Raw genomic sequence first — 27,928 nt, 5'->3', positions numbered from 1 at the left:
TCGGCTGCGCATAATCACGTAGATCTACATGATTATGTACATGTAGTCTTGGGGGCGCACGTACCCCGCCAGAGCCGCCCTTCCGCTGTAATTAGAGGCCAGATCTTCAGGGAAACTGGCAGGAGAGCCGCCTGCCTATGTAAACAAGGCAGGCAGCTTTCCTGTCAGACAGGCACAATGAGATTGTGTGTCTCAGCTTAGCTGAAACACCAATCTCTGTGTGCCTGTCACAGAGCCCCCCCCCCACCACAGTTAGTAAGCACAATTTAGGAGCACACCTAACCCCTTGATCACCCATAGTATTAACCCTTCCCTGCCAGTGTCATTTATACAAAACAGGGAATATTGTTTAGCACTGATCACCTTATTGGTGTAACTGGTCCCCAAAAAATGTCCGCCGCAATGTCACAGTCCCGCTAAAAATCACTGATCGTTTTTGTTAAAAACAACAAAAAAAAGTCCAAAAATCTATCCCATAGTTTGTAAACATTATAACTTTTAAGCAATCCAATTAATATACACTTTTGGGATTTTTTTTTTACCAAAAATATGTATCAGAATTCAAATTGGCTTAAACTGATAAAAAAAATTATTTTTTTTGGGAATGTTTTATAGCAGAAAGTAAAAAATATTTGTTTTTTTTTTTTCAAAATTGTTGCTTTTTTTTTGTTTATAGCGCAAAATCTAAAAATCGCAGAGGTGATCAAATACCACCAAAAGAAAGCTCTATTTGTGGGAAAAAAGGGACATCAATTGTATTTTGGTACAGCATCGCACGACCACGCAATTGTTAGTTACAGCAACGCAGTGCCGAATCGCAAAAGATGGCGTGGTCATTAAGGGAGTATTAAAAAAACTACCCCTGCAGTGGGTATGGTGCAAACGTACATATGTACAATGAATCCCCAAAGAGAAGTGGTTTTAGAGAACTGGTCACATGGAAAGAAGGAAGCCTGTGGGTAGGAAATCATAGAATAAATGGCTTTTTAATGGTATTCCATATCAGCATTTAACCTTTGCAGGGTGGGGGAACATTTGCTTTGTCCAGAGACGAATGCTGATTTGAGGCTGATACCTTAATACAGGTACATCATTAATGAGAGATTAGTGAAAACTGTCATCTTTTAACTAAACTGTTTACAAAGCCAACATGTACTAAAACTTTAATATATGTGAGATTTCATTCAGAATTTCAGATAAAAGGTATACCAGTGGGACATCATCTGTGGGCTCGCAGAAACTGTGCCCAACGAGAAAATTTTGAGAAAGAAGCGAAAACTTTAGGGACTTGATGTCTAAGGATATAATAAAATAGCTTAAAGAGGAGCTCCAGGCTCCCTCTAAAAAAATGGAAGTCAGTAGCTACAAATACTGTAGCTGCTGTCTTTTAATACGAGGACCCTTACCTGTCCAGGGATCCAGCGATGTCCTCATCCGAGCGGATTCTTAAATTAGCTTCGGGTGCAGGCGCCAGAATCTCTAGTAAGGGTAACAGGCAGTGAAGCCATGCAGCTTTACAGCCACGCTGGGCCTTGTGAATTGTCCCTTACTCTTCTGGGACCTGTGATGTGTCAAAAACCCGGGAGAGCAGCCATCATCAAGTATGGGGGGGGGGGGGGTGCTGCAAGGGGAGCTGCATATTTCAGCTTTTACAACCATTCAAGGGGATAAGTTCACCTTTTCAGGGTGTAATATGTAACATATTACAAATGTACCAGCCCCAACAGAATGCCCCCCCCCCCCATCCCCTGTTTTGGCAGTAAGTGGGGGATTTTCTCCTCCCATTTACTGCCATACTCTAAAGAAAACACGGATGTGTGGGCAGGCAGCTTACACTGACAGTCTGCAGGAGACCTGCATTGCATTAGAGATCTGCTGATTGCTGGTGCAATGCTTTCCAGGCTACTAAAACAAAAAATAGTAAATGCACATTTTTTACCTGCATTTATTGTTTTTGTTAAAGGGTGAAGTTATCCTTTAAACAAGATGGCCAACTAGATGTGCTATAATTTTGGGTCATAGAGAAAGACAAAATTTGGGAATATGAAAAAAGACTATGACAGAGAGTAGATGGATTTGGGAGCTTCAAGAAACATACCTACCTAGTTTATTTGAAAGTCCTTGCTTTAGTTCATTGTTATGATTCGTGTAAACCAGAGATGTATAGTAACGAAGTAGAACTACTTAAGTACTGTACTTAAGTACCGAAATGCGGTATCTGTACTTTCCCAGAGTAGAATTTTTTTCTCCTACTTCTACTTTTACTTCACTACATTTTTTCGATGATTTCGATACTTCTACTCAAGTATTTTTTTTTTGTGCTGCATAGTTACTCGTTACTTTTAAAAAAATTACCACTGCCAGAACAGTAGATGGCAGGTTGCATAAAGCTCAAAAAAATGTGTATAATGTCATTTGTAAATCAGCGCATACGAAAATAAAGGCTTTGTATAATAAAAGCTGCTATACCAAATCTTTCCAATAAAAAGAAAATATGAAACAAACAAATAAATGGTGCTACAGCGCTTAAAGTGCATCAAGAAACTACTAACAAACACAGGTTAATCATTTGAATAAATCATTTGAAATAATAAAAAACAATATGATGTTCAAACTTTTGACTTCTTTCTTTAATAACTACATAACACAGTACTTGTACTTCTACTTTCAGTACTTGAGTAGAATTTTTTTTTCAAAACTACTGGTACTTTTTACTTTTAGTACTTAAGTAGCAAATTTTTTGAAAAAACTACTTGCAATACTTAAGTAAAAAAAATGTTGAATACTTTAGTACTTCTACTTAAGTAACTTTTTCTGTGAGCACTTCCACTTCTACTCAAGTCACTTTTTGATCGAGCACTTGTACTTTTACTCAAGTAGAAATTTCGAGTACTTTATACAAGTCTGGTGTAAACACAGTACATTTTAATAATAAGATCAGAGCTGGGTCCGTATATTCCCCAATGGTCCGCACTGAGGTGCGATATGATGACATGTAATTATATGGAAAATACTAAATGTATTTGCAACATTCATCTGGTATCAGACGCATGCCCCAGTATGGTTTTAATTGATAAATGAACAGTATAATACATAAACAACATTTATGGGTGGTATTGATATTGCTTGTGCTTTACGGGTAAGAATACAGTGGGTTCGGTTTTTCATTTATTTTGTTGTTATTGTATAGTGGTAGTCTCCTTGGGGGTAAGGTAGGCAGATATACCTACCATATACAACCATACGTGACTGTACCTCATTTTAGCACTGTAGTGTAATAGGCTGTGAAGGCACGGTGCATAGGGGTACAAGGAAGAGCATGTGGAAATGATCTGGGAGCACATCATAGTGTGAGAAGGTGTGGAGGAGTCATTTTCTATCTATGATTCTTAGGAACACTTTGGGAAGTGGGCAGCTATCTGTGGTGCTGTTTGGCATTCGTTCTCATCAGCTTCACATCAGGTATCGCCACTTGACAAAGCCAATGCCATGGATTCTGTAAGCATGTTCTAATTCACATATTAAACTTTAATGAAATGAGTTGTAAATGCAGAAGGTTTTTTTATTTTTATCTTACCAAATTCTAAGCATTAGGAATAAAAGCCTTTTGCGTGTAGCAGCTTCGCCAGCACCCCCTAATACCCACCTGAGCCCCATCTCTGTCCAGCAATATCCACATGTCCCTCGGCCGTCCAGTCTCCTTCCTGATTGGCTGAAACACAGTAGCAGTGCCATTGGCTCCCATGGCTGTCAATCAAAGTCAGTTAGCCAATCAGGAGAGAGAGGGGGCAGGGGCGAATGGCAGCACCTTGTCTGAATTGACACACGGAGCTGAAGCTCGACTCGGGTGCCCCCATAGCAAGCTGCTTGCTGTGGGGGCACCCAACAGAAGGGAGGGGCTAGGAGCGGCCTAGAGGGACTCGAGAAGAGGAGGATTTGGGCTGCCCTGTGCAAAACCAACTGCACAGAGGAGGTAAGTATAAGATGTTTGTTATTTATTTATTTGAAACGTGACTTTCCAATCACTTTAAGCAAAAATTATGTGGCCATTCATGCATTTTTTCCAATATGGAATGTGATCTTTCATGTTAAATTTCATCCATGTTAAGCATGGTTGCCTTTTGGAGGGGTAACATTATCTTTAAATTTGGAATCTTTATCTGTGAAGTGAAAATAATATTTATTTTACATTTTGAGGCTGTGAAATACATTACGAAGTAGTGCATACTCTGAGACTGTGAAATATATATATGGGGCTATGGGCTTCATTCACAAAGCAATATTTTCCTCTTTAAAATTTGTGGTAAAAAATAAATTTTCAAAAATGTTTTTCAATTCACAAAAAAAGCTACTAAAATAACGCATGCAGTATTTTAACAAAATATAGGGTATTTATGTTATGAAACCATGCAGTATTTATCTCATGCAATATCCATTGGGAAGGATATGGTGGAGAGGAATTAGAACCCCTGTCAGTTTTATTGCTAATAAAGTGATAAAATGGTTTAAACCATAGAAATATGCCAACTCACTAAATCATTGAGGTCTCTGCAGCATATGTATTAATACAAAAGAAAAAAGGTGACTAGAATACCAATCAAAGGAAGGCTGCTTTGACGGGACACACGTAGTGTATCAAAAACAACTAGGTTAAATTAAGTAAATACAACATATTTTAAAAAAAGTCAAATATTAACTGAAAATAGTATTAAAAGTACACACATATATAAATACCCTTCTTTCACTAATAAAATAAAAACAATGTTGTCTTTTGTATTGGTGGAAGAAGGGTATCTATATATATGCATAGTTTTTTTATACTATTTCCCCCTGGTAACCTCTCGAAGAATCCTAGACTTCCATGGAACCCTGGTTGAGAAACCCTGCTTTAAAGTAATTTTTGCTGTGATATTGCAAAATCATTGCTATCTCTTTGGCAGGTCTGTTTTTTCTTGTTAGAGAATAGCTGTGGTCATTCTCTGATGTTCTTGAAAGTGTCACTCTGGTATCCATCTGTCAAACCTTCAAATTGATGCCACCCCTCTCCTAACAGCCTAAGTTCCACACCTTTGTAAGATTACTTGTCTATTCATATTCCCATTCTGTCTTGCATATATTTGAGCCAAAGAGATCTCTAAAAATAATTGTGAATAAGTAGTCAATCTCCACACTACTTATGCCATACGTTCTAACAAGGCATTCGACCATTGTGGTATGCATGTACATTGTATTATGTTTGGAGTTATTGGGAGATTTGCAGCAAATTATGGATATGCTTGTATATACACAAAAAAGTAAAATTATTTCCCATCTGCAAACCAAAATTTGGGATTTGAGATCACCTCCAATGATTTCCATATTGCCATATGTAGCTTTCTATGCATTACTGTTGAGGGAACTGATCCAAGAAGGCAGATACTACTCAAAATTGGCTATTATATTTTTACAATTCTTAAATATCACATACCTTGACCACTACTTAATTACTGCATGCATTTAATTTTTTATTTCCTTCTGTGAATTGACTTTAGCCCCTTTTTGTGCAGTATCTACTGACAGTTTTGAGCGTTTTGTGGTAAATACCACAAAACTGTATAGTGAATTGAGAGTTGCAGGATCGAAAATGTGTCCAGACACCTACATACCGCATGCAATCTGATTCTGTAAATTGGAGCCCTATATAACCCTGGATAGGGTGCAGTTTCCATAATGCATTTGCTCCTGGGAACAAATTACTAGGACACAACTAGTCCTCATTAGGCCTTAGAGGTTGGTTCAAAGGCTTAGTACAGTATAAGACATTTGATAGGGATCTATACATCATACCATAAAAGAGGGACACATGAGGAGGAAAGTAGAACAGAGTGATTTGGTTACAAAAGAAGGCCAAATAACAGGATAGTTGGAAGCTATGAAATAGAACCTAGCCCTCAACTCCACATGACAATGACCAAGCCTGCTTAAAGTGAGCTTGGGCACAAGGTATAGCGGGGGAGATTTACTAAAACTGGAGCGCTCAGAATCTGGTGCAACTGTGCATAGTAACCAATCAGCTTCTAACTTCAGCTCTGACAATAAAACTTGGATAATGATTGGTTCTATGCACAGCTACACCAGATTCTGTGTGCATTAGTTTTATTAAATCTCCCCTATCATGTGGGATAGAGGGATTTAATCTCAGCTGTCAAGAAGTGGATAAATTGCAGGAGTCCCAAGCCAGTTCAGAAATTAAAATTCTGTGCTAAAAGCTTCTGTTGCCTACTACCTGATGCTGCTGTTGGCTTTGTTATTAACATTCTTAGCGGTATTCCCGAGCGTGGCTCGGGGTTAAATTTCAGAGCAAAAAGCGGTAACCCCGAGCCACACTTGGGGTGCCGCCAGAAGCATTGCTGGATCCTAAAAGCGGGGTTACTTACCTTGTCACCGGGATCCAGCGATGTATCCCGGCGGTGTCTGGCGGCGGATCTTCCTCCCGATCCTCTCCGTGCCCCGGCTTCCGTCTCCTGCGATGTGACGTTCGCAGGTGGGTGGAACCAGTGGCAAATTCAAATGTAAAACACACCAAACACACTGATACTATTCAAAATAAATAAAAAAATCACATTAGTTTGCCCCCCAGTGCCCTTTCCTGCAGTTTTACTGTACTTTTTATGTATATATATATATATATATATATATATATACACACACATACATACATACTTTAACTTATTTATAGTTTTTCATTATATTATAATTTATGATTTTGTGTTTCAAACTTTACATTACCCGAGATGATATAAAGAAGAACGCACAGTAAAAAAAAAAATCATATGTAAATAGTTGGTTTGGGCTGCTCATTCTTAAGAATTACATGCAAAATAATGGTACCGCTTTCACCACCTAAAATCCCAAAGTATTATACTGCCAGGGAGGTTAAGCTGTGGCCACAGGTGTGCTTGGAAAAGACTCTCACTTTGCCCAGTCAGGTCTCTTTTAGACCTACCTCACTGACCCACTTAGCCTCACATTCCTCATGCTCCATTGCTGTCCAGTCCTAACATGCTCTGTGTCAGATGATGTTGAAGATTACACAGGGTAGATGACTTTATCCTCCTGGTCAGGTGACAGTGCTTGGGCATGGCGATTGGAAATTCAAGCCCAAGCGCCAAATACTCAGAAGACATTACTTACTTCCACATAACAAGACGTTCCACGTATTGATAGTGGCAGAGGGACATGGGTAAGAAAAAGATAAGTGGGTCTGGGGGTAGACTAATAGGCATGAATGGGCACAGTGACAGATTTTCTTTAAGGATCTTAGTCTAAGCAATTCCAAAGTTTATAATCTAATGCTGATCATAGACAAAACAATTGGTCTTCCCATTTAAAGCTTTGCTGAATGTTAATTGGTTTGTAACATGTACATAAACAATTACAAGTAATAGAAAAACCCAAAAATACTGGACAAATCGATTTTCCAACACCACGTAAAATAATTCTCAACAAAACGACGCTAATGAGAAAGGTTATAAATGTGAATGATCCTTATAGTTGCTAGCTCTACTTGGGAAAAAAAATCAGCGATTAACATGACTTGCGGTGGAAGTGGTCTGAAAGCTCACAGATAAACCACTTTTACAATCAACACACTTTGGTTGATCAAAGTGGGCCTGAACTTATGAAGTATGTTTTAGAGAACATCTAGTGCCTAAGCACTAACCTAAAAGATTTAACTTGAATTCCTCCTGAAAGTTCTATTATACTTCCTGTGCCTTGAGCCCTAAAACTGTATACATGCACACCTGGGAACTTTCTGGCTTTTGGCCAGAGGCTTTAGCTAACAGGAGTGATGACCAGAACTTTGACATGGCTGCTCTAATTTTTAGCAGTTTAGTTAATCAAGAGAAGTAACAGCAACATCACTCCCTTATTAACCAGAAGAGTCAGAAAAATGCACAGCATGGAGCTTCACTTGTCCTAAAGTCCTCATACTTTTCTCCTCCTATTCTTTGCCTCCTCACTGAAAAGAGACCTGTTAGATGACACACAAAAGTCATGTGCATTGAGGAAGGAGTTCAGGTTGTGCAGATACTGCAGGGAATGCAAGCAAAAATAAAAAAATGGGAAAAATGCCATTTTATTATCCCCTGTTTGACTGATCTTTGCTCTGAATTGCCATTAGTGTCAGTAGCAAATACTGTATTTCATTAGCTGATTGATTCCTCTCTGTTTTTATCAGCAAGTCGAAGCAAACAGCCAGCTAGTGTATAATGGCAGCTCTCTATAGTGCCTCTTTAAACAGTCGCAGGTCCTGGATGGCAGGAATGGAAGTTTTAAATAGGTGATTATCTTGTCTAGATCCAGAGAGCAGTATTCTTATAGGAAAACAACTCTCATCAGGACAGGGTGTCAGTGCAGGCAAGCAAATAGTAATATTGGTTAAAGGGATAAGCTTTCCTGGCTGTCTATTTAAAGTTCTCACCATTGCAGAAGTCATCTACTTCTAGTGGAAAATAGGGGAGTGGGAGGTTTTAGGAGCTGAAGTGTTTACCAAAAGGAACCAGTTACCACATTTGCCAGTATGGCATCTGTATATTTTCATATTTGCAATTTTAACTGCCAGGTGTGAGGCACTGTTTGTTTCAAGAACCGTATTACTATAAATGAATTTCCTGCAGGCCTGTCATTGTCAAAGTGATAGCCACATATATGGCCATGGACCACTATATGCATTGCTATTAAACTATTACTTCTGCTTCAATACAGCTATTAGCCCTCCCACTCACCACTTCCCAATTTCAACTCATCCACTTTGGCAAGTTTGTAGGTATGGATCTCTGCAGACACTGCAGGATCCCTGTTATTACCTTTATTATTGGTCAGAAAGTCTCTTCTTTGATTTAATGTAATATTGTTATAACTGTAGATCCTGCATTTCCCCGAGTTCATGGCTAAGCCCCGCTTATCGACATTCCTTGTGAAGAGAGTGGCTTAGTAGACAGTAAAGCCCCGTACACACGTACCGACTTTATTGATCATATAATCACTTTCTGCCCACCTTGGTTATTGGTAATAGTCTCGCTGGGTGGAAAGAAATCATGTGTGCAATCAAGTTTTATTTTGGGTGGAAATGTGTTGTGTAGCCTCCAGTTTTCTTGTATTCTAAAGCCCCGTACACACGTACCGATCGTCGGCCGAATGATCGGCCGTCTTTTGTCCAGGGCTGTCGTGTCTGTTGAAAACTGCAAAAGACTGCACACGAATTTTGTCGGCCAACAACAGCCGACTGCAGAAGTGATGTCATGTGATGGTTAACTTTCCTTGTCTTTTTTCTTTTCTGAGCATGCCCAGTCTTGCTAATCTGCTTTCTGACGGCCGAAATCTGTACTGACTGGCGAACATTCGGCCATTCTGGTGTTGGCCAACAAAAATTTTAATGCCTGCACAACAGATTCTGTTCGGCCGAAAATGCGCTGTCGGCTGTCGGAAGCATCATACTAACAAGCCTACAATCTGCCGATCGTTCGGCGGCCGAATATTTGCGGCCGACAATCGGTATGTGTGTACGGGGCTTAAGGGCATTGGATATAAGTGGTGGCATTTATAAAAAAAACATGTTCAAATGTCCATCAACTGTTTTGTTAGAGAAATGTATAGAGAAAAATGGCCAGAAAGTATTTATAAATTAACAAATTCTATCAGCAAAATGGATTTCATTGAAATACTTTCACCTTAGCCAAAACACAACAAAGAACAGGAGGAATTGGCAGGAGTACCTTTGTAAACAAGCAATACTGTCTGAATCTATTTAAAAAAAAAAGGTAAATCAACAATGCTTAGGCTCGAAGAAAGCCAAATTCCACTTAAGATTTTTTAATGACTTGCTTCTGGCCCTCTTTTAAAAAAAAAAATGTTTTAGTGCACTACACACCCTTGTGATCTTACAAAACTGCCTCCAACATACTCCTTTGCTACTTGTCTCTGCCCTAGTATTAAAAAGCATTCAGAGCAGCAAATTAAGAGTTCTACTACTAGCCCTTTCCCTTGGAACACCTTCACTAAGCCAGTCTGAGCACCCTATATAAAAACATATGGGGAGCCCTATAACTTCTTTATTATCTTGGATTTTGCACCCTTTATAATAGCCAGAATCACCACCAATGGACAATTGCCTATACTGCACTTTTAAAAATGGGCAATGTCACCATTGGTGACCACAATTTTCCTAAAAAGTCTGTTCCCTTTGACTTAAAAGTCTTTTTATCTTCATACCTTGGAAATTTGCATCAATGTGTGGAAAAGCAACACACATTGTTTAAGACTAAGTCCCGGTTCACACTAGGGCGACCTGTGAGGCGACCTGGTCGCCTCACAGGTCGCCGCAGGTCGCCTCCCATAGGGAAGCTGCGGACCCGTTCTAATAGGAGCGACACAATTCGCTCTGACTTAGAAAAAGGGTCCGGAGCTTCTTTGGGGCGACCAGGAGGCGACCGCCATAGACTTCAATGTTAAGGGGGTGAATAAGGTTCAGAAGGGCAGTATTTTCTATATGAAGGGGGTGCAAGATCATGAAGAGCACGGCAACTTGACCTCAAACTAGCAGGAGGAAAGATCAAAGTCATTTTAAAAAGTATTTTTTCCCAGTCACCAGTGCCCAGAATTATCCTGGTAATGGACGACCACGGTGGCACCTCAATTTCTGTGATTCCCCCTTCAGGTGGGTGCCTCACCTTAATGTATGTGACCTTGCAATTAAGCTTGGTCAATTGTAGCCTTGTATCACATCCCCCTGATGAGGACACGCAGAACCCTGTGTCGACACGCGTAGGGGAGGGGCCATACGTTGGAGAGAGCAACATAATCTCTTTACGAGCGGATAACTGGAGACAACCGGAGATTCTCGCCTACACACCCGGGCTTATTCCTTGTTGTACTGGTTACAGTGTGGTGTGCAACAAGCACCCTACAATTGTAAGTGCAATAATATATTTTTAATAAAGCATATTTTATCATACAATACTTGTACTATGGATAGTTCTCTTCCCCTCTATGTGAGCCATCCTTGAGTGATACGATCTCGCCGGCACCATTAAAGGAGAAGCAACCCAGCCATCCTAGAATTGTCACTTTTTAATTTATTTAGCACGGTTACGCTGCATGTGGAAATGGACATTGGGTTCACAATTTGTTATTGTTCTATTTTATGCACCATTGTCAATCATTTTTTTGCATAATTTGGTCACCATTCATTATCACCATATTGGTTTAATATTGTTGTCTGGTTTCACTGTATATTGGGTTAATTTATAGTGTGGTAAAACCACAACTGTATAAGAAGTTTTTCTCATTAAATAAGTCACAATATAATTAAGATACACAAATGTATTCCATCTACCACGCTCATTGCACAGTTGAGGTAGTTCACAAGCAGATAACATACACAACGGTGATACACAGTTTTGCGCAGCACAATAATAATACTAATCTATGGGGCAAACATATGTCTTTTCTAAAAAAGTATATACTAAAAAAGTAACAATGCAATGTAAATGCAGTGGGATGAAAGCAGTGATTGGCACACAGTGACATTTCGTTAAGTTCTATTGGCCGTTGAGTGGTGTGAGCTGGTGGGCTACCTTGCACTGTACAGCTTGCTGTACTTTTCTTCAGCACACACCACTGCACGATGGTGTGAACCAGGCAAAAGGGAGATAAGGTATTTTGCCTTGTCTTGTGGTGAGACAGCGCAGGAATTGCCACCCAACATAGCCTTACAGCAACTGGTGTGAATATACCCTTGAACCCCCCTTCAGACCCCAGATGAGAAGCCCCTTAAAAACTTCTCCTCAGACCAGCCTCCCTTAAGTCCAACCTCAGATCAGCACCTTCCCCCTTCGGCAATCCTTCTGTCCTCTAACTAGCAGTTAAGAGGTTCAGAGCACACTGACGGCATCTATTCCCAGACTTCCATTGTGGTTTCCGTGCCATGTGTGGTTTTTGTGACATGACCAGAAACTGGATGTGGATAGATTTCTCCACTTTTATATATAGGCACAATGATGGTCAGTGATCTGATACTGGTGCTAGATCAAGCATTCTAGCATCCAGCACCAGGACATGGGGTGGGTCTGTGGTACCCTTCAAATTCTGGGACAGTGTCACGGAAATTGGGATGGATGGGAGGTATGCTTTTTGTGTATGTGCAAAAATGGATGAGCAGCAAGATAGATTAAAATCACTAAAATACCTCAAACTCTGCATTGTTGTGTGCAAACTATAGAAATTTCTATACAGTGAACACATGTATGTATGTATAAATGTATGTACAGTATTCTGATGTCTGATGTTTCTGATTATATTGCTTTGGCTGATAAGGATATCAACACAGTCTCAAACAATGTCATCCCTTTGTCTGTGCCAATCTGTAACCCCCATCCTGATGAGAAATAAACAAATCCAGTTAGTTATTGTCCTATAGGGCTCAGGAAGGAGAAGGGTGGTGTGCAAAGAAGGGGAGCTGTACTTTACTTACCTAAACTGTAGATATTTGTCCTGTGCCACTGCTTGTGTGGTGATGTCACTGCCGACACTTTGCATATAGTGTTGGCCAAGTGTTCTACTTGTCTGGAGCAGAAACTGTAATGAAAGTTTCAATGCTGGGCTAGCCCAGATCTGACATCAGGATTATGTTTTAATCCTAGAACAGTCCCCTGGAACCATGGATGGTTGAGAGGTATGCCAGAGAATGTGAACCTTTGACCAAAGGAGGACGGTACATAACTTTTTTGGTTAAAGCGGAGTTAGATAAAATTACCCCTGTTATAGTCACCACTCCTTCTTTCACAATTAGCTATTTTAAGTAGTTGTGCAGCATCGATTGTAGCTGGCCAGCTAGAACCTGTCCTAGGTTGCTAATATGACCTACATGCATATACAGCTAGACCTGCTAAAAACCTCAATACAGTGCATATGTTTATATGTGAGAGACAAAAGCAGTTATTTACTGTGATTTTATGTTTGGATGTCATAACAGATGTATATTGTGTTCACAGAAGCAAAAAGAAAATATGCCTGTAAGATTCATTTATATGCCTGTAAGGTAAGCTCAGACACAGTAGAATTGAAACAAGAAAGCACAGAGTTAAACTTTATTACCCATCAGGAGTTTGTGGCCAATCACAGCCAATCTCACACTCATCAAGAGTCTTGGCCAATTACAGCCAGCCTTAAGCCCCATACACACGTACTGATCGTCGGCCAAACGATCGGCCGTCTTTTGTCCAGGGCTGTCGTGTCTGTTGAAAACTGCAAAAGACTGCCCACGAACAACAGCCGACTGCAGAAGTGATGTCATGTGATGGTTAACTTTCCTTGTCTTTTTTATTTTCTGAGCATGCCCAGTCTTGCTAATCTGCTGTCTGTCGGCCGAAATCTGTACTGACTGGCGAACAATCGGGCGTTCTGGTGTTGGCCAACAAAAATTTTAATGCCTGCACGACAGATTCTGTTCGGCTGAAAATGCGCTGTCGGCTGTCGGAAGCATCATACTAACAAGCCTACAATCGGCCGATCGGTCGTCGGCCGAATATTTACGGCCAACAATCGGTACGTGTGTACGGGGCTTTACACTCATTTTTGTCTGGAAAAGTTCCATGCACTAGCCAGCACTCATTCCACCAAAGAGAAAAGAACTGAACAGACCGCTATTTCCAGTCAGAGTCAGTAGGTAATTAATACAGTTATATACGTTCCTATTGTTAGTAATGTAATTAGAGCTGTATACTGGACTAGTTATGTGTTCACTTGTAGTTCCACCAAACTCTAACGTCATAGCAAACTCAAACTCAGCAGATTACTCAGCACAGGCATAAGAGGACTGTCCTTTGAGAGGAGCTCACCACTACTCCCTCGGACATCCCTCGGTCTCCCTTTTCTTTCCATAATGACTAAGGGAGTGAACACCTGCCTGAGAATAATTAACCACTTAAGCCCTGGAAGATTTTACCCCCTTCCTGACGAGGGCCTTTTTTGCGATTCGGCACTGTGTGATTTTAACGGACAATATCGCGGTTGTGCGACGCTGTACCTAAACAAATTTGACGTCCTTTTTTTTCCACAAACAGAGCTTTCTTTTGGTGGTATTTGATCACTGGTGCGATTTTTACTTTTTGCGCTATAAACAAAAAATAGAGCGTAAATTTTGCAAAAATAACAATATTTTTCAAATTTTTTTATATGAAATTCCCGAAAAAAAAGTAAAAATCTAAATTTTTTAACATTTTTGGCCAATTAATTTTCTGCTACATATGTTTGGTAAAAAAAAAAATTGCAAAAAGCGTATTTTTATTGGTTTGCGAAAAAGTTATTGCGTTTACTAACTAAGGGAAAGATTTCTGTCATTTTGGTGTTTTTTTTTTAACGCGTAATGGCGGCGATCTGCGATTTTTTTTGCGGTACTGCAACATTGCGGCGGACAGATCGGACCCTTGACTGACATTTTTGACACTTTTGGGGTTACCAGTGACATTACTGCAGTAATCAGCGCTATACATATGCACTGTTACTGCAAAATGACACTGGCAGGGAAGGGGTTAACTTTATTGGGGAAGGAGGGGTTAAGTGTGTCCCTAGGGGCGTGCTTCTTACTGTGATTGGACATGGCTACTAGTGTAGGAACAGTGATCAACGGTCCTACATAGTAGAACCGTATGATCACCATTCCTACACAGGGGAGAATGACAGGCGGCTTGTTTACATCAGCCGCCTGCCTTTCTCCCTTCACGGCGGACAATCTCGAGTGACCGGCGGACATCGGGTCCGCCGGTCACACGCACGGACTTCCCCGGGAACGAGCCGGGGCGGGCGCGCGCCTCCGCTATTGGCTCACAAGCAAGTGACAGGCTAGTGACGTACCGGTATGTCACTTTGCCTGGCCGGGGCTGACCGCCGCAAGTACATATACTGCAGCGGTCAGCCCCGGCCACCTCAAACCGGTTAAGGATTTGAGGTGAGCACCCATTCACAAGGGGGTGCACGGCTGGCTGTCCACTGTGACACTCTGGTCACTTCTCTCTGGGAGCACAGATCACTTTAGGATTACATTTTGGACTTTGTTTATTGGCTTTTTGCACTTTGCACACTGGACTTTTATATCTATATATTTTCTCTTTTCTATGAGTATTATATTATATTATATTTACTACTTTATTAGCACTATTGGCACTTTAATATTATGTCACATATAAATATTTTGGGTTTTTAATAATTTAAGCACAAATTAATTTATTAATTTAATAATTTTTTATTTGCGCAGCACTATATATTTATTTCAATTAAGCACACTATTATGAGAAGTGGAGTGTCTATGGCAAATAACTGATCGATTTAGAGCCTCAGGGTCGCTTGCAGGACTTATTCCTTATACTAGGTTGCTAATATGACCTACATGCATATACAGCTAGACCTGCTAAAAACCTCAATACAGTGCATACGTTTATATGTAAGAGACAAAAGCAGTTATTTACTGTGATTTTATGTTTGGATGTCATATAACAGATGTATATTATGTTCATAAAAGCAAAAAGAAAACATGCCTGTAAGATTCATTTATATGCCTGTAAGGTAAGCTCAGGCACAGCAGAATTGAAACCAGAAAGCACAGAGTTAAACTTTATTACCCATCAGGAGTTTGTGGCCAATCACAGCCAATCTCACACTCATCAAGAGTCTTGGCCAATAATTGTCTGGAAAAGGGCCCTTTCACACGGGCGCTCCGTATGTCCGCAAATCATCCTATTTTTTTTGCGGATGATTTACGGACATAATATAAGTCAATGGAATTGCGGATGTCAGCGGAATACCATCCGCTGACATCCGATTTTCTTCCTTTCAGTTCTGTTCCATTTTTTGGAACGGAACAGAACCCTATTTTAACTCCGTTCAAAAAATGAAAAGGAAGGAAAATCGGATGTCAGCGGTGTCATCCGCTGACATCCGCAATGCCCATAGACATACATTATGTCCGTATATCATCCGCAAACAGATGGGATGATATGCGGACATACGGAGCGGATGACACAAATGTCATCCGCTCTGTGAAAAAAAAAAAAAAGTGCCGGAGCGGATCGCAATGCGGTCCGCTCCGTGTGAAAGAGCCCTTATACAGTTATATACGTTCCTATTGTTAGTAATGTGATTAGAGCTGTATACTGGACTAGTTATGTGTTCACTTGTAGTTCCACCAAACTCTAACGTCATAGCAAACTCAAACTCAGCAGATTACTCAGCACAGACACAAGAGGACTGTCCTTTAAGAGGAGCTCACCACTACTCCCTCGGACATCCCTCGGTCTCCCTTTTCTTTCCATCATGACTAAGGGAGTGAACACCTGCCTGAGAATAATTAAATAGCTATCTGCCTGGTTAACTACACAATATTCCTTATGAGGATAAATGTATTGATATGGATATGGTGAATTAATGGTATCTTGGCCACAAAGTTGGGGTATCTAAATGTATATTCATATAACGTGTGCTTTGTGTATAAATACACGCACATGCACCCCAATATTTTGTTTACATAATTATGGTTTATTCACCATTTCATCACCAGTATACTCCCATATAAAGTCCATGTCTTACATACTAATTGAGTCCATCCATGGATCTGCCGGCTGCCCTGTGATCTTACACATGAAGGAACACTAGTTGGTTTTTTGGTCTCTTAAGCCCTGAAGAAGCAAAACCAAGCGAAACGCGTTAGCTGCGCAGGGACCATTTCCACCTCTCTTATTTGAGACCCACCACTCGGTTATCTTGATCTGTGTTTTGTTTTTTAATTTTTCTATGTCATTATGTGTTATATGTATGTACGTCCTCAGAGCATGCTTGCACATGCTTTTTTAAGCAAATACATTGATGAATAAACATGCGTTTTTAATTTATCCGCTGTGTTGTGTTATATTCTGACCATCTCATTTTGGCCTACAAAACCCCACTTTTTTTCTTCTCTCTTATTTTTGTGCGTTGTTTGCTCAAGTCAGAAAGAACTTGTATGTTTTATTTTATTTATTTATTTTTATAAAATGCTGTTTTCAAAATTTTTTTGCATCTCAGTTCTGCTAATCCCCTCTAGTTAATTTCAGCCACTTCCTGTCTACATGCACTGCATGGTCATCTACACATAATTGCTGTAAACTTCCTGAAAGTAAAATGGGCCGACCTTGTCTGTGCAATGTGTTTCAGCACAGTGGACTGCAATCTCCAACAGGTGTGGTGGGGTGAAAACAGAGGCCCCTTTCACACATACGGTCCGTTTGTCTGTTTTTCATCCATCCGTTGACAGATGAAAACCGGACATCAATGCATCTCTATGTAAAAACGGATTACAGCGCATGATCATCCGTTAACATCCGTTTTCATCCGCTTCCGTCAATGTCCTTTTTTTTTAAACGGATGAATGCCCTATTTTTCATCTGTCAAAAAAACAGATCGGACGAAAAAGGGATGTAAACGGACAAATGGTCCGTTTTTCATCCATTTTTGCATTGGTAGTGGATGTAAAAAAAAAACGGATACATTTTGACATGACTGAACTGATGAACTGAACGGACCGTATGTGTGAAAGGGGCCAAAAGAGTACAAATGGGATGCAGTTGTCAGCTCATAATAGGAAGTGCCTGAACAATGACCTTCATGGCAGGATCAGCAGTTATTTTTTTAATGGAAGCTACATTTTTAGAAAGACTGGAAACAACTTTTAAAATTATTATTAGTTAAAGCTTATATGGAATTGCACTAACTGGCTTTACATCTACTATATAAGTATATACTCTAATGCAAACTGAAAATGAACCATAGAAATGCACACTGAAAACACAGCATCTGAGGACTAATGCTTGTGATGCAGTAAAATTCTCAAATACACTTAAGGGCCATACACACTATCAGATTATCTGAAGACTTTTTCCTTCAGATTTACCTTTTCTATGTAGTGCAAGGGCCTGCCGGATTGCATACAAATTGAAAGTGTTTAGGTTTTACCTCATATTATATGGTTTTGGTAAGTCTGCAGACAAAAGTCTTCAGATAATCTGATAGTGTGTATGGCCCATTACAGCAGACGTCTAGCTGTGTCCCACTTAGAGAAAGTCTTAAGGCCCATACACACGTACCGATTTTCGTCAGTAAAGATTCGGCCGACGACCGATCGGCCGATTGTAGGCTTGTTAGTATGATGCTTCCGACCACCGACAGCGCATTTTCGGCCGAAAAGAATCTGTCGTGCAAGCATTAAAATTTTTGTTGGCCAACACCAGAACGGCCGAATGTTCGCCAGTCAGTACAGAATTCGGCCGACAATCAGCAAATTTGCAAGAAGGGGCATGCTCAGAAAAGAAAAAAGACCAGGAAAGTTAACCATTACATGACATCACTTCTGCAGTCGGCTGTTGTTGGCCGACAAAATTCGTGTGCAGTCTTTTGCAGTTTTCAACAGACACGACAGCCCTGGACAAAAGACGGCCGATCATTCGGACCGACGATCGGTACGTGTGTACGGGGCTTTAGAATACAAGAAAACTGGAGGCTACACAACACATTTCCACCCAAAATAAAACTTGATTGCACACATGATTTCTTTCCACCCAGCTAGACTATTACCAATAACCAAGGTGGGCAGAAAGTGATTATATGATCAATAAAGTTTTATTGAGAAAGGAAGTCTGCTGCGTGTCCATTTTTCTTGCCTGAGAGTCAGCCACAGATGACCTAGAGAAGTGGTCTGTACCCCTTGTCAGAACAGGGAGGAAAGTGGGTATCATAGACTGACTGTAAAAGAATTAAAGCTGGCCATAGTTGGAGCCATTTTCTTTCCTGCCACCACTGACCACCGCATGTAAAATCCAACAGGCTGCCTGTAAATCAACTTGGGTGCATTCAGCCTGCCCATGCATGGTTAGAATATTGTCTGGTCTCTGCTGAAATCGGAATCGTTTATGGCAAGCTTAAGTGGTAAGCAGTTAAAGAGGTTGTACACCGAGAAAAATTTTTTTTCTCTTCTTTACATCCTGAAAGAGAAACCCATAATGAGCTAGTATGCATCACATACTAGCTCATTATGAAATACTTACCTTAGAACGAGCCCCCGCCGTGCCGTCCGCTTACCTGTATGACGGGCGACATGTATAGTCGCCCGTCTTCCGGGATCGCGGCATCCGGCCATCTGATTGGCCGGAGCCGCGGTGACGTCACTCCCGCGCACGCGCGCGGGAGCCGACGGTCACGGCACAGGGCTCTGAAGGAACGGCACGATCTGCCGTTCCTTCAGAGCGCATGCGCCAGTGACGTCACTGGCTGCATTAAAGGTAAATATCTCCTAAACGGTGCATGTTTAGGAGATATTTACAGTACCTATAGGTAAGCCTTAATATAGGCTTACCTATAGGTACAACTTCCTGAGGAGTGTTTACTTTCTCTTTAATAACAGCTACCAATAACATGGTAGTAAACTCTGTTACACCACTTGTACCTACAGGTAAGCCTATAAAAAGGCTTACTTGTAGGTACTGTGAATATCTCCTAAACTTGCACAGTTTAGGAGATATTCAGAGTGCATGCAGCCAGTGACATCACCGACGCATGTGCTCTACAGTGGCGGACCTTCAGAGCCCTTGCTGTAAATAGCAGCTGTGCGCATGCGCAGGAATGGCGTCATCGTGCCTCCAGGCCACTCATGTAGAAGCCAGAAGGAAGACCAGGAGAAGATGTCAGTCCTTTCAGCAGTGACAGGGTGGTGCTGGAAGGCTTCGTTCTGAGGTAAGTTTCTCATAATATGCTAGAATGAGATGCAGACTAGTACATAATGACATAGCCTTAAAGGGAATTTTTTTTTTTAAACCACCTGAGGTTTACTACCAATTTAAGCTTGCATATCTAATGACAGAGAAAATAGAGAAGATGTTACAAAGCACATGCAACAAGAATAACATCTCTAATGAGCATGTAAGGAGGTGCTCTATGGATTCTGCCTGTAGCATATTCCAGATAATATAGAGCTGATCTCCACTCATGAATCCCACTTTCTCTCCTCTCCTTCTTACCCTCTTCTTTATTCACAATTGCAGACTTTTTTTTTTTTTCAGCAAATACCATTTACCTTTTTTTTATTAGCGTGACCCCGACACCCACACACACTGACACACACACACACAAGTCATCTAGGTGAGGATGGTTTATATCAGCTACCCACAGCCTCCTGAGATATACGTATACCATCAGGTCCATAATGATTGGGACACAATTCTAATATTTTTGGCTCTATACACCACCACAATGGATTTGAAATTAAACAAAATGTGCTTTAACTGGAGACTTTCAGCTTTAGTTTGAGGGTATTTACATCCAAATCAGGTGAACGGTGTAGGAATTACAACAGTTTGTATATGTGCCTCCCACTTTTTAAGGGACCAAAATTAATGGGACAGATTAACAATCATAAATCAAACTTTCACTTTTTAATACTTGGTTGCAAATCCTTTGCAGTCAATTACAGCCTAAAGTCTGGAACGCATAGACATCACCAGACGCTTGGTTTCATCCCTGGTGATGCTCTGCCAGGCCTCTACTGCAACTGTCTTTAGTTCCTGCTTGTTCTTGGGGCATTTTCCCTTCAGTTTTGTCTTCAGCAAGTGAAATGAATGCTCAATTGGATTCAGGTCAGGTGATTGACTTGGCCATTGCATAACATTCCAGTTCTTTCCCTTAAAAAACCCTTTGGTTGCTTTCGCAGTATGCTTCAGGTAATTGTCCATCTGCACTGTGAAGCGCCGTCCAATGATTTCTGAAGCATTTGGCTGAATATGAGCAGATAATATTACCCGAAACACTTCAGAATTCATCCTTCTGCTTTTGCCAGCAGTCACATCATCAATAAATACAAAAGAACCAGTTCCATTGGCAGCCATACATGCCCACGCCATGACACTACCACCACCATGCTTCACTGATGAGGTGGTATGCTTTGGATCATGAGCAGTTCCTTTCCTTCTCCATACTCTTCTCTTCCCATCACTCTGGTACAAGTTGATCTTAGTCTCATCTGTCCATAGAATGCTGCTCCAGAACTGTGAAGGCTTTTTTAGATGTTGTTTGGCAAACTCTAATCTGGCCTTCCTGTTTTTGAGGCTCACCAATGGTTTACATCTTGTGGTGAACCCTCTGTATTCACTCTGGTGAAGTCTTCTCTTGATTGTTTACTTTGACCCACATACACCTACCTCCTGGAGAGTGTTCTTGATCTGGCCAACTGTTGTGAAGGGTGTTTTCTTCACCAGGGAAAGAATTCTTCGGTCATCCACCACAGTTGTTTTCCGTGGTCTTCCGGGTCTTTTGGTGTCGCTGAGCTCACCGATGCATTCTTTCTTTTTAAGGATGTTCCAAACAGTCGATTTGGCCACACCTAATGTTTTTGCTACCTCTCTGATGGGTTTGTTTTGTTTTTTTTCCGCCTAATGATGGCTTGCTTCACTGATAGTGACAGCTCTTTGGATCTTATATTGAGAGTTGACAGCAACAGATTCCAAATGCAAATAGCACACTTGAAATGAACTCTGGAGCTTTTATCTGCTCTTTGTAAATGGGATAATGAGGGAATAACACACACCTGGCCATGGAACAGCTGAGCAGCCAATTGTCCCATTACTTTTTGGTCCCTTAAAAAGTGGGAAGCACATATACAAACTGTTGTAATTCCTACACCTTTCACCTGATTTGGATATAAATACCCTCAAATTAAAGCTGAAAGTCTGCAGTTAAAGCACATCTTGTTTGTTTCATTTCAAATGCATTGTGGTGTTGTATAGAGCCAAAAAGATTTAGAATTGTGTAGATGTCCCAATATTTATGGACCTGACTGTACATCACATATCCCAGGAAGTTGTGGAGCCTGAATCCCATTCAAGCCCTGGGGTAAACCTGCGCATATGTGGGATCAAGCAAGCGTTATCAGGGGGCCAACTATGCAAACAAGAAATAGACAGCCAGCTTCCAATTATGGGAGATTCATGATGGCAGCATGGGACAGGAGGTACAGCGGAAGAGTGATGAGTGAAAAAAGGACAATGCTGGATTCACTTGACTTCAGCGTATGTTTATCCTGCATAAAAATGTATCAAAGGTAAGTGGCATATAAAAAAGTAACATTTATGGAGAAGGTTTAAGTTCCACTTAAAGGTACACTTTTCTCGTTTTAGTACAGATGCAGGGTTTGCAGAAACACTGTAGCTCACTGACTAAATACATTGCCTGGAAATGGTCTAAAGCTGTGAAACATATAGGGTGCCATTGCTCACCTGCCATTGAAAAGTTGTCTGGCTGCTTGTGGCTTCACCACTTTCTGAGTCCTGTCTGAGAACAATGAAGAAGCCAAAGTCGGATGGGACCTGCATAATTGTTTTGGGCGACAGGCGTGCAATTTTACCGCAATTCGTCGGACAACAATCACTGTAAAATTTTGCCACATTTGAGGTGCCATTGGAAGTGACATCCTGCGATTTGCTGTGATCCGAGATCCCAGGCAGAATCGCAGGTATTCTGCTCGTGATCCAGGATGCCAAGATGTGAATGGAGTCTCAGAAAATATTGAAAACACCTGATCAGCATGACATACAGACAAAGATCAGATTACATTTTTCTGTATCAGGCTAAGATACAGATTAGTAGCAAAAAGTTTTTTCACTTTGCCTTAGCAGAATCTGTAGAGAGAAAGGAATCTGAGTGTGTTTTCTTTTTTTTTATACATAGCGCGTAGTGATTATTTAAAGAGATGCAAACTTTGTTAGAGATATCAAAATAATGTATTATCATTTTGCAATAAAAATCATAAAATGATACACGGATTAGGAATGGACACAGACACGGCTTGCTCTCCTCTAAGGGAAGTCGGACTGCCTGTCCGTTTACACCCAACTGCTATCCGATCCAATCCACTGAACGTCTCTCTTTGGTGGATCAGATCAGATTAGATTACACATGTCCGTTTACACCCACCGCTCTATAGAGAACAATGGAGGTTCGCCTGAAAAACCGACAGGTGGACCCGATCAGAAAGTCCATGTGAAAGGGGCCTAAGGCTGGTTTCCCACGGGCATTCCTTGTAGTCCACATCTTTCTGCTCAGCAGGGGATCTCCCTGTTGAGCAGGAGGATGACAAGTCCATGTCTGCTCCGCTATGCAGAGTGGACACGGACACAGCCTTGCTGTTCTCTGTGGCGCTATCAGAGGAAAACAGGCCGTCTGTCCGTTTTCATCCGACTGTCTTCCGATCTGGTCTGCTGTTTTTGGCGGACAGGAGAACCCGATCAGAAAGTCCATGTGAAAGGGGCCTAAGGCTGGCTTCACACGTGCATTCCTTGTAGTCCACATCTTCCATCTCAGCAGGGGATCTCCCTGCTGAGCAGGAGTATGACAGGTCCATGTCTGCTCCACTATGCAGAGCGGACACGGACACAGCCTTGCTGTTCTCTATGGGGCTATCAGAGGAAAACAGGCCGTCTGTCTTCTGATCTGGTCTGCTGTTTTTGGCGGGCAGGATCGGATGCTGGCGGGTGTCTGCTGACATTCACAGCTCCATAGAGAGCTATGGATGGTTCAATTAGGTCTGCCTGAAAAACTGATAGGCGGACCTGATCAGACAGCCCGTGTGAAACCAGAAATAAATGAATAAAATAAACACAATAAAATATTCCATTAGTAAAAGACCCAACATCTGGATCAACTCACCACAACTCACCACATCTGATCATACAATATCTGTACAATCAACTTTAGAATTACAAAAAGAGAATTCCCCAGCGGGACTTTATATGAGGTGGACCCAATAGTCATGACACTCAATGTTGAATAATATTTGTGAGTATGTTGTCTCCCCACATGGGTTCTACTTTTTGAGTATTCATACTCCAATAGCCACCAACCCTGCATGTTTATAACAATATTAATTTCTTTCCAGACCTGCCTGCACACTTACACTCCTGACGAGTGGGCAATGCGACCCACGAAACGTGCGTCGAGTTACCAAGATATATGTATTGATGTGCATATTGTTACTGTTACAAGACATTTTAATATTTTTATGACTATGTTCTGTTTTGTGTATGTCAAACATTCATGTTGTGTTACTTTGTATATTGGTTCTACACAATAAACCAGATATATTTCAACATTGAGTGTCATGACTATTGGGTCCACCTCATATAAAGTCCCGCTGGGCAATTCTCTTTTTATATGCATTTAATTGGGATGGAGGTGTACCCCAATATGAAATGGCATTGCAGGTCCAATATTAATTTTTTCCTGTCAACTTTAGAATTACCAAAAGTATGTAAACCCAGGACCTACCTGATCAATCTCTATCCAACCAATGAGACCCTTGCACTACATGGTAGATCTACAGGAAGTTGTACAATGCAATTGCAGTGTATGAGGTAAGCCTAATATAGACATCATTTCATTAAATGTTTTACCAATTTCTGTTTTCGGAAAAAAAAGAAAAAATGATAACTATACTTAGATACAACATTGTAATCTGGTACATGTACACAGCCAGGACAGTCTTCTCTACAGGCATGTGATTCCAAGTACATGACCACGGGTCAATAGCTGAGCCTGCAGAAACACAAAGATCAGCATAATGTGCTGCCAAACATACATTAGGCTGGTCATAAATTATACAATCTTCTTGTACAATTTTCCTTTAGATTTACCAAAACCATACAATACAAGGTCAAACCTAAACACTTTCAGTTTGTATGCATTAAGGAAGGCCCTTGCACTACATAGCTAAAGGAAATTGAAGAAGAAAATTGTATAATGTATGGAAAGCTTTAGTAACATGAATATAAAAATTAAACCAACAGTGCTCTACCAAACACATGCAATTTTATCTGATAGGTGTGTGTTACTGTTATTTGACTACTACTACTACATTTACGTCCACAAAGCAAGCCTTTGATGTGATTTACCCATGATGCAATGCAATACTTAATTCCCCCAGAAATATAATGCACAGTGCTCTCTCTCTGTATTGAAGCACTGTCATTAAGCAGACCTTTCAATTTTCACTGAATTTCAGTAAATCACATTGATTTCCCGTCATTCTCAATAATTTACGGCATCTCTGCTACCGTAAATTGTAAAAACGGCCTCACTTACTTAAGTCATGTGTATTAAATGAAAAAAAAAAAAAGTGTTTTGGTCCATGGTGATGCATGGTCAGCATTGCTGCCAATGTTCTCTAACCATTTACAAAGACAATTCACTAGTGTTCCTAAGGTCATCGTACATGACATGCTGTATTATGGGTTTGTCCAAAGAGCATAAACAGATGAAAGCAATAAATAAATAAGTTTCCCATTCAGATACATCAGGATTCTGTTATAATATTGGCCAGTAGAGAAATTGGGGACATCTCCGGAGACGTGTTATACTGAAGATGCAATTCCTTTTCTTCCAACTCTTTCTCTTTCATATTTTCCGCAAGATTTAGGCTCCTCGCTGTCTCATTTGTTTATGTATTTCTATTAATGTTTAAAAATTTCCCTTTGGGATTTATTTTTGTACCTGTTTCTTAAAATTGCTCAATAAAAATACAATTAAAAAAAAAAAAAAAAGATGCAATTTAATTGGTTAAACATCATTATTTAAAGGCCTGAGAGGAAACAGCATTTAACCAACGAGCATCCTACTGTGACATCTAGCCTGTCCATCAAACCAAGCTGGAACAGGACTACAAATCCCAGCAGTACTTGCAGTACATCTTCAGCACTGTAAAACTTTATTGAGTTTCCAGGACAATGACAGTAGCCTCCAAGCTACCCCCCCCCCCTCTCCTCCACCTCCCCTGCTGCGTCTTGCAGCTATTGCCTGGCCAGAAACAGACACCGCAACCCCAATCTCAAGAGAGGCGTTACTGTACCAACGTGTTCAATAAGGCATACATGTACTCAAATACGACCCAATGAGAAGAAAGGAGGGGTTAAAAGCAACACTCACCCTTAGGTTTACTCACAGCTTCCCTTCAGACACAAGTGACCTCCCTGTAAATATCCATCATTTTCCTGGGATCCACAAAAAAAAAAAAAAAGAAGTCAAGGTCCCTTTAGATGTGCATGATGGAGGCTGTGTCCTCGGGGGAATCGCCAAGCTCCGGACAGCTTGCTAGCCCATATATCGCATCGGTGTCGCTGGCTCTTCGTTCAGTAAATAGGAACGTGATTTTTCCGTAGCTTTCCCAGCTGCAGCGATGGAAGCTAGATAAATAAGGCGCCAAGATTGGCTGCTTTATTTATTAAAAGGCTGTGTCCTGGTGCCTGCATTTGCAGGAAGCTTAAGATGGAGGAGCAGTGTGTACCTGCAGCATGCGCAGTAAAGGCCCCAGAGCAGTGCAATTAATCATTAGCTGCATAGCAAGTGCAGCAGCAGCAGCATCAGCATCATCCCTTTCATCCCTCTGCCACTGGAAGCACAGCGGAGGGATCACACCATTCTCTCCTCTCCTGCTGCACAGAATGAAGATGTCTGCCTTGTGTGTGGAGATGTGAATGTACAGAGTAGTCACGCTCCTCTTGTTGTGTGTGAGCCCTGTGCAGACAGCTGTTAGTGCTCTGGAGGAGGGGGTTGGGGAGGGAATGCTGGAGATGTCCATAGACAGACCTGTGGGGGAGAAGAAGGCATAATACAATAGCAGCATCCTTTCCCTTCATCATTTTATAGATGATTACCCATTGCAGGACCACCGCTACCTGCTCTTCGTAGCCATGCATTTCTATTGCTTTCAAAGCCTATGTCAGAGGGAAGCTAAGAACAATGTCATTTATATTAGGGAGACACACACTTCCTCTATAAAGAATTTAGGATGCCTCTGTTATTAAAGTCAATTCAATTTTAAGTTAGGAAGTTGCAACATTTCTTAAGGCTTGGTTCACATATATGCGAATTGGATGTGTTTATAAATGCATAAAATTCGCATAACATGTGAATCAGACCAGCGTTCAATGGAGCTGATTCACAATTGCGCGGTGCAGTTTTAAAAAGGCTCCTGTGCGATTTCAGGTAGAAATTTTTACCTGAATTGTGCCTGAATCATTGAACAGAACTACACTGGGCTGCCGCACTGAAACCGTGCCCGCATATGTGTGAACCCAGCCTAATTCAATTATATTATCAGCAGTTTTGTCTATAAATTGATTGATTAATATTATTATACAGTATATTGATATATATTGATATACAGTATATATATATATATATATATATATATATATATATATATATATAAATATATATATACAGTAAACCCCCCTCCATTGGGGGGGTTACGTTCCGGACCCAGCCGCGAAAAGTGAAAATCCGCGAAATAGAAAAACCCTATTAAAATGCATTGTAGGCATGTTTTGTTTACTGTCACTGTACGTGTAAAAGCATTTTAAGGTCTTTAAACACACTTTTAAAACAATAGAAACTCATTTGAACACATAAAAGATACTGAGAGACATAGCAAGAGCTATGGAAAACACAAAAATATTTCATTTTTAATGATTTATATAGTAAAATAACATTACAAAAAAAAACGCAATATACCGGGACCGCAAAAACTGAACCACGATGGAGCGGGGGTTTACTGTATATCTATATATATATATATATATATATATATATAGCACCCTCCTAGGTAGGTGCTAGGAAAACCCATAGGGGAGCCCTGCCTGCTTATCAGGGGGGTCTGATTGTTCAGCTAGGCTGTCATGTGTTCCCAGGTGTATCTGTTGAGCTTGTCCAACGAGGGCTCTTATTGGGCAGTGGAGGAAACCTGACCAATAGCACACCAGGGCTTGTATCTATCCCAGAGGGAAGAATCTGACGCAATGCATCCTGGGATGGGGTATAAATC

At 40.8% G+C, this 27,928-nt stretch overlaps 1 protein-coding gene across 1 annotated transcript in view; it reads right to left on the bottom strand.

Moving 5' to 3' along the window:
- GLRB (glycine receptor beta) overlaps positions 1-26,691 on the bottom strand; it is a 247,734-nt gene extending 221,043 nt beyond the window's left edge. Inside the window, exon 1 of the mRNA XM_082243467.1 lies at positions 26,032-26,691. The gene's annotated coding sequence lies outside the window, so the exon portion shown is untranslated. The remainder of the gene's footprint in view (positions 1-26,031) is intronic.
- Positions 26,692-27,928: the final 1,237 nt, after the last annotated feature.

This window comes from Pelophylax lessonae (genome assembly GCF_965119305.1).
Source record: "Pelophylax lessonae genome assembly, chromosome: 1".
NCBI classification, from domain to species: domain Eukaryota; kingdom Metazoa; phylum Chordata; class Amphibia; order Anura; family Ranidae; genus Pelophylax; species Pelophylax lessonae.
This window is presented reverse-complemented; position numbering and strand designations above follow the sequence as displayed.